General features: G+C 33.0%; 1 pseudogene; it reads left to right on the forward strand.

Moving 5' to 3' along the window:
• The first annotated feature begins 6,048 nt into the window (after positions 1-6,048).
• On the forward strand, positions 6,049-7,244 carry LOC136840617 (uncharacterized; annotated as a pseudogene).
• The last annotated feature ends 1,990 nt before the right edge of the window (positions 7,245-9,234 follow it).

Here is a 9,234-nt window from a genome sequence, read left to right on the forward strand (position 1 = left end):
TAATCCATTCTGTAATGTGAGGAGTCGTACTATCGTAAAAAGGTGCGAGTCACTTAAAAGATAAAAACGTTTGTATTAAACATATATATATATATATATATATATATATATATATATATATATATATATATATATATATATATATATATATATATATATATATATATATATGTATATATATATATATATATATATATATATATATATATATATATATATATATATATATATATATATATATATATATATATATATATATATATGTATGTATGTATATATATATATATATATATATATATATATATATATATATATATATATATATATATATATATATATATATATATATATATATATGTGTGTGTGTGTGTGTGTGTGTGTGTGTGTGTGTGTGTGTGTGTGTGTGTGTGTGTGTGTGTGTGTGTGTGATGTATTTCCTCGTGAGAGAGAGAGAGAGAGAGATACTGATGGCAGGTGGGACTCTGCCATTGAAAAATTCCTCTGAACAAAGGAGGAAAAGGCAGTTGCGAAAAAAGGAGCATTATTATTTAGACCCTAAGTAAGCAAGGAAATCTCTCTCTCTCTCTCTCTCTCTCTCTCTCTCTCTCTCTCTCTCTCTCTCTCTCTCTCTCTCTCTCTCTCAGATTCTTAATCCACCAGTGCTCTGCTTCTTTGGAAGGTGTGTTGAGGCATCAACTTGATTTCCTTTGAATAATTCTAAAACGTCACTTCTTCTTAGTGTGTCTTAACTCCCTTGAGAGGTTTGGGTGACTACTTCCACTTCCAATCTGTGTCCCCCTTGCATCCACCAGTCTGCTTTAGACACCTGAGGGATAGTATCGATCCCTCAAAGTTCTACGTCAGACTGCTGGATGTAAGTCATACAGGTTGAAATGGTAGTTGTCATCCAAACGGTTATTACGACTTTTCACCGCAATGAAGATGTGACGTAGGGATGACGTTTTAAAAGTGCTCAAAGAAAATCTAGATTTAGGCTCAATAACCCTTCCAAGAATGAAGAACACAGGTGGATTAGAAATGTGAGAGAGCAAGACGGAAATGTCATTTCTCTTTTGGGGTGCGAACAAAAATGCTGCTTTTTTGTAATTACCTTTTCCGTCCTTGTTTCAGAGGAATTTTTACTACAAAATAATTCCGTCGCTCACTAGCCATTTTCTCTCTCTCTCTCTCTCTCTCTCTCTCTCTGGAGGACATATCCCTTATTCATACAACGATAATTATTTTTATGAATCACTATAAAGTTTTCTGTTGGATTAAACTTATGTTTCTCATTCTGTGTCTACGAACACCTTAACGGCTCTTCACAAAGATCAAATAAAAAAATATTCATCGCTAAAAGGTCTTACATATGTCAGAAGGTATTAGGTTCAGTGGTTAGTTACAGTAATGTTCCCATGAATACCTTATTGGAAATCATCGTTATTGTTGATTTACTTCCCTTTGCTAGGGTTCTTATATATGCAATTCCCACCTGAAATACATTAATAACCAAAGTAAATTAGCTATTATACTGTGATCCATGTTAAAGTGGAATGAGGAAATCTCTGCAGGGTTTTCATGTACCCACAAACAGACACTGAATATATATATATATATATATATATATATATATATATATATATATATATATATATATATATATATATATATATATATATATATATATATATATGTGTGTGTGTGTGTGTGTGTGTGTGTGTGTGTGTGTGTGTGTGTGTGTGTGTGTGTGCTACACCACTAAGTAAATATAAACGAGAAGTCTTCACGAAGTTAATGCTTATTAATATAAGTTATTGACTAAACAATAAAAACTATTTTATATTGTATAGAATAGGTACGAAATTTTGAGAAATTTGCTGACATAATGAGTAATTTACAGCCTTTGGTTTATGTTTCCACGTGAATCCCCGAAGGCCTGCTACTAGGCATGGCAAAAGTCTGCAGGACTCCTTGGTTAGTACTAGCCCCTTGGGGATGCGTGCAAAAATATAAACAAACGACGGTTAAATTTCCATTATCTCGGTAAATTTCTCAAATTATCTTACCTGTGCTGCATTATACACAACTTTTTTCTATATTCTTCTGTCAATGAATTGCATTAATCGTCGATATCTTCGTGCGGAGGTCTTCCTTACATTACCCGTCTCTCTCTGAATGATGTATCCTGGTGAGGTAGACAGCGTCGCTGGGGTTTGGTCGTACACATCCAACTGTTTTTGTATGCAACATTCAATTAAATTGCTGTCGTAATTTTTAATGGCGTCTCAAAACATTAAATTTCTCTTATTTAATGCATAGAAGATTGGAGACAGAGAAAGAGAGAGAGAGAGACACACACAGACAGACAGACAGACAGACAGAGACAGAGAGAAAGAAACTGTTTAAAACTTATCAAAAAGATATTTTTTTGTTTCTACTGGTGTTTTTTTTGATACTCAGATTTTTTTACCCCTGCAAACAATTAAGAATTTTCACTAACGAAATGGAACACAAACCATTTATTAATAGCTCATGTTATGTATTAGTAAACACGTGACGAAAATACGTACATATATATATATATATATATATATATATATATATATATATATATATATATATATATATATATATATATATATATATATATATATATATATATATATATATATATATATATATATATATAAGCACGTTAAAAACGAAGAAAAAATATATATATATATATATATATATATATATATATATATATATATATATATATATATATATATATATATATACATATACATATATAAGTAAATAAATATATATATATATATATATATATATATATATATATATATATATATATATATATATATATATATATATATATATATATATATATATATATATATATATATATATATATATATATATATATATATATATATATATATATATATATATATATATATATATATATATATATATATATATATATATATATATATATATATATATATATATATATATATATATATATATATATATATATATATATATATATATATATATATATATATATATATATATATATATATATATATATATATATATATATATATATATATATATATATATATATATATATATATATATATATATATATATATATATATATATATATATATATATATATATATATATATATATATATATATTATGAAATAAACAGACGGCATTGCAGACAATTTTTTATGTCTTTCGAGTTCATTTAGATGTTTAGGTTTACAGGCTTGCACTAAAATATGTGAAATATAGTATTATCCGAACTCATAGACTCATAATGTTTCTCTAAATTACTAGCTAGTCAAAATAAGTAAAATGATATAATTTAAAAACAAACATAGTCAAGTCCTGAAATTTGGCAAGGTAACAGAAAATGTTATTGTATATGAAACCGAGTTTGGGTTTACCAGAAAACTGAGCAGAACTTTACATAAATTAATGTTGGAGATAATTAACGCAAAACAGTTTGATATACCATCCTCATGCCTTCACCAGTAATCTCTTTGGCAGTCACTGGTACAATGATAAATTAAGACAGGTTACAGGGAATATCATCGTCCTTCTTTCTTTCATCATTTTGTAAAATTAATCAGAAAACTGTGATAACAATTAGCTCCTTTTCTGTCTTACACGGACTTATTTTATGTGAAGATAATGGTCTAGTAATATAATAATGAAAGTAGTGGTACCTAAATGAAATTAATATAGGTAATATATGCACTTAGAATTTGGCTTTGCTCAAATTATTCCTTTCAGTACCATATTACTAGACCATTATTGTTTTCACTGTTTTGTGATTAACTTTACAAAATGATGAAAGGAAGAAGGGCGAAGATATTCCAAATGAGAATTAAATTTGTAGGAGACCTAGCACAAGGAAGCAAAGGAGCAAAAACAATGATTTCCAATAAAGAATTCATCGACATAATACTTTATCTCAACAAGAGACAAATGCCTTCTGGCTCCTCCAGGATCGATGATGTATTAGCTGATATATGTTATTCAATGTAAGTTGAGGTTAAGGTGTCCATAACCGCAAATAGAAACATAATTTAATTCAAAGAAAATTTCGAAGTAATCCATCATGTTATGTGAGGTATCTTACTATCAAAAAAGGTGCGAGTCACTTAAACAAAGAATTTTTTGTAATATATATATATATATATATATATATATATATATATATATATATATATATATATATATATATATATATATATATATATATATATATATATATATATATATATATATATATATATATATATATGTGTGTGTGTGTGTGTGTGTGTGTGTGTGTGTATAGTAGAATGTATTTCCGAGAGAGAGAGAGAGAGAGAGAGAGAGAGAGAGAGAGAGAGAGAGAGAATGATGGCCGGCAGGACTCTGCCACTGTAAAAATTCCTGTAAAACAAAGAAGGAAAATGCAGTTGCGAAGAAAGGAGCATTATTATTTAGACCCTAAATAAGCAGGGAAATCTCTCAATCTCTCCCTCCCTCTGTCTGTCCGTCTCGCTCTCTCAGATACTTAATCCACCAGTGCTCTGCATCCTTGAAAAATGTGTTGAGGCATCGTCTTGATTTCCTTTGATCACTTCTAAAACGTCACTTCGTAGTATGTCTTAACTCCCGTGAGAGGCTGGGGTGACTACTTCCATTTCCAATCTGTGTCCCCCTTGCATCCACCAGTCAGCTTTAGACACCTGAGGGATAGCATCGATCCCTCAATCTACGTCGGATTGCTGGATGTCAGTGAGACAGGTTGGAAATTGTAGTTGTTATCCAAACGGTTATTACGACTTTTCACCGGAATGACGACATGCGAGGAAGGGATGACGTTTTAAAAGTGATCAAACAAAATCTAAATATAGGCTCAATAACTCTTCCAAGAATGAAGAATACATATGGATTAAAAATCTGAGGGATTTTTACTATAAAACAATCCCATCGTCCACCAGGCTCCCGCCCAGCCCCCCCCCCCCCCTCTCTCTCTCTTTCTCTCTCGAATATACCCCATTTTCATACAACGATAATAGTTTTTATGAATTACTACAGGGTTTTTCTGTTGGATCAAACTGATGTTTCTAATTTTGTGTTAACGAACGCCTTAACCGCCCTTTAGTCCAGCAGATGACATATTTTTTTCACTAAAATACTTCTGTTAATGATAAAATTAAATTTGGTACATATGATCTCTAAGGCCACATTTTCAAAATTAATTGGTGTACACTCAGAATCCAAAATGACTGCCATTTTTCAAGATGACCACTAATCAAGGTTGAAAATGGGATTCGTGTCCATCTGGTCAAGTTTTTTTATACATTTCTTTTGGTTATACACATTTTAGGCAGAGTCACAAAGCAAAAATAAAATGTATTTCTGTTAAAGATTTCATATAGCATATATAAAGAAAGATGGCATCAAATATGTCAGTCAGAAACATCAAACAATCACGTCTCAGGATTCAGTAGGCATGTAAAAATGTCTTCCTGATCAATATAATACTTTGCAAGTCTATATGCAATTTATGTGTTGGTTTAATTTTAGTTTTAGTTGAAAAGAGTGAACGTCAGTGCACAACCAGGGCACATTGGAGACTTCACTGCTGAGTAACCCAACATGGGGTTCAGTGTAAGCTAATCTTGCTCCACTTACACTGTACCTAGCTCTCCTTTAGTGTAGTTTAGTAGTTAAGTGTCCCAAATGGTGTCTAATAGCCTATATCAAAAGTGAATATATAGTTGGTAGATCTAATTAGACAGTCATGCCTGACTTGACAGGAGGTGCCAGTGCAGGAGAGCCGAACCAACGGTAAGCAGGGTTCTACATAGCTTGTTCATGTACATCCCTGGATGGTGTACAGATCATATGGGACTGGATGAATGATCAGGATAGGTTTAGGTTGACTGAACATGGTTGTATCCCATACATCAATGTGCACATCAGATTAAGGTGGTAAAAGGCTAGCCACTTGGCCTTAGTAAAGAGCTCATAATGGCAAGTGTAAATTCAATCACAGGCAAAAGGAAGACCGACTGGAGCAAATGTTGTCTTTGCCAGGAAGACAAGAAAGATGAAGGTCTAACTTCACCCTTGGCCTCTATACATCATAATCCTTAACATGATGGGCATGTAATGATTTCAACCAATATGTCATTGTTTCATGAGACTGGTGAAATGCTGCTTAACTTTGACCCACAAAGTCTAGATGAAGGCAGTGGCATAGAATCGAAACTGTGACAAAACATGACAAAATACCACAAGAGTTGTAGGGTTATGTTTAATAATGCAAAACTTGATCGTACAAGAAAGTAAAGATCTACAGTTGAAGGTAGTGAACCACAGGAAAAGCATGCTTTACAGCATTGAATTATTCATGACAATGAAGTATGCATTTTTTGTGAAAAAGTGGCACCTGTATCAGATCTTTGACAAGTAATGACTGCGAATCTCAACAGGAGACTACATGAGTGCACTCACACACTTAATGATGGTAAATTATTGGCAAAACTAGGTGCAGGTGATGCAATTGCACAAAAGCTGAAATACCATCTTGTATGTCAAACTAGCCTTTACAATAGGGAGAGGTCCAATCTTAGAAATCTTGAGAACGAACAATGTCACTGTGAAGAACCAGATGTACGAGTATATCCACGGGTTCTATCAGAACTGGTTAATTATATCAATGGAACCAGCTTGAGCTTGGATGTTCCTGCCATATTTCCTCTTGCAGACATATCCCAATTATACCAGCAGCGCCTGGAACAATTGGGCATTGAATCACCCACTGCAAATACAACAAGATTAAAGGACAAATTGTTAGCAGAAATCCCTGACTTGGATGCACACAAGAAATGAAGAAGTGTGCTACTTGTCTTGCAGAAAGATGTAGCTTAACCCTATCTCAGGCATCTGACTACTCACATACACTTGTGATTGCTGAAGCAGAAAAGATACTGAGGAAGTGTATTTAGGATCATCAGTCCAGGTTTGATGGTACCTTTGGTGAAGGATGCATCAATGATGCCATACCTCAAAATCTGCTCCAGTTCAGGAGTATGGTCGAACATGGAGCAGACATAAAGTCACAGCTAAGGTTTGGCTCATGAAAGTCAGACCTGTCTATTGCTCAGCTTCTGCAGTACAACTGTTTCTCAAGACAGAAGGAAGGAGCAAGTGTATATCGATAGTCAAAAGTTGGGGAAACTCACTTTCCACTGTTCATGGGCAGGACTATCTATGCAAAAACCTGGAAGAGAAACCTGGTAGAAATGCTTCGGGATTATGGCATGAGTATTTCCTGTGACAGGGTGCTGGAGATATCAGCCTGACTGGAAGATGCCACTGTCACTAAGTAGCCTATGTGGAAGAGGGTGTAGTCTGTCCACCTGTTTTGAGAAAAGGGTTGTTTACCATTGCGGTCATGGACAACATTGAGCACAACCCTTAAGTAACTACAGCAATTGCCCCTTTTCATTGGACCAGCATTTAGGTATTCCTGCACCCTGCCAAAGACAACCGGGGGGAAAAGCGTCAGCCAGTACATATTGGGCCAGAGAGGGTAAACTCTGTACCTGAGCTACCTGACTCCTTCAGAAATATCCCCCCCACCCCCAGCCCCCTTGCTTCCATCAAGTCCAAAAATGCTACAGGCATGAGCTTACATGCACATCTTTGTGTAGCTGCAAATGTGAGGTGTAGTCATAATGTGAGGTGTAACTATATTGTTGCAAATGATGCTTGAGATACATCTGAATGAGAATTTTCTCACACTAAAGGGTGACACTATGCATCTTTAAAATCTTGCGTTTTTTTCAGGCTTAAAAAAATGCATTGAAACAGTGCTCGAACATAGATAAGTTACTTAGCTATCATACTCCATTATAGTCTTGTGTCTTGTGATTGTATACTTTTCAGTAGCATTATGGGGTCCCTTTCCAAGATGTAACATTGATAATAGGCCAATAGAAATGCTAGAAACAGATTCTCAGGCCTCATAAATGTAGTCATAGATAAAAATTTCATGTCTATCTTAATTAGTTGCGTAGTTGTCAAGAAAAATATTTCATGGTAGCCATTTTGTATGCCATCTTTATCACAATAGTAAATATAGCAGTAGGAGCTCTGGTGGTATCTTCAGTTAACTCTTCCACCAAGGGAGACATTATGTGAATAATGACTGATGTATTTATTTCAACAATGATTTACTCAAAGTGTCAGAAATAAAAAAAACTAGCGCCATCTTGAAAAATGGTAGCCATATTGAAATTTTGCATGGACATCCAGATTTTCCAAAAGATGGTGTTAAAATGAGCACTTGTGCCAAATTTCATGCCTGTATCACAAACTGTAGTATTTTTCTACTTATCTGCTGCACTACTTCGCAAAGAACAAATAAAACAAGATTAATCCCTTAAAGATCTTACATCAGTCAGAAGATATTAGGCTCAGTGGTAAGTTAACAGAGATGTGCCCATGAAATGCCTTATTAAAAAATCACAGCTTTTTTTTTATTTACTTCCCTGTGCTAGGGCTCTTATATTTGTAATTCCCACCTGAAATAGAGTAATAACAAAACTAAATTAGTTATTATATTGCGATCCGCGTTAAAGTAGGATAATGAAATTTCTGCAGTTTTTTTCATGCACATACAAACAGACACCGACTATATACATATATATATATATATATATATATATATATATATATATATATATATATATATATATATATATATATATATATATATATATATATATATATACATACATACATATACATATACAGTATGTATCTGTGTGTGCATGTGTTTGTGTGTCACACCACTAGGAAAATGTAAATGAGATGCTTTTGCAAAGTTACCGTGTATTTAAATAAATTATTGACTAAGCAATATAGAAATGAGTGTATATTATATAGTAAGTATCGTAAGATAATCTGGTTTTTGTTTCTACATACATCCCTGAAGAGCTACTACTAAACATGGCGAAAGTTCCACAGGACACTGTGGTTAGTACCAGTCCTTTGGGGATAAAAACAAAAATATAATGAAATGACTTTTAAATTTCCGTTATCTCGGAAGATTTCTTAAATTATCTCACCTGTACTGCATTATACACAGCTTTTTCTATATTCTTCTGTCAATGAATTGTATTATCGCCGATATCTTCGTGCGGACGT

The sequence above is a fragment of the Macrobrachium rosenbergii genome, chromosome 1 (assembly GCF_040412425.1).
Source record: "Macrobrachium rosenbergii isolate ZJJX-2024 chromosome 1, ASM4041242v1, whole genome shotgun sequence".
Taxonomy (NCBI): domain Eukaryota; kingdom Metazoa; phylum Arthropoda; class Malacostraca; order Decapoda; family Palaemonidae; genus Macrobrachium; species Macrobrachium rosenbergii.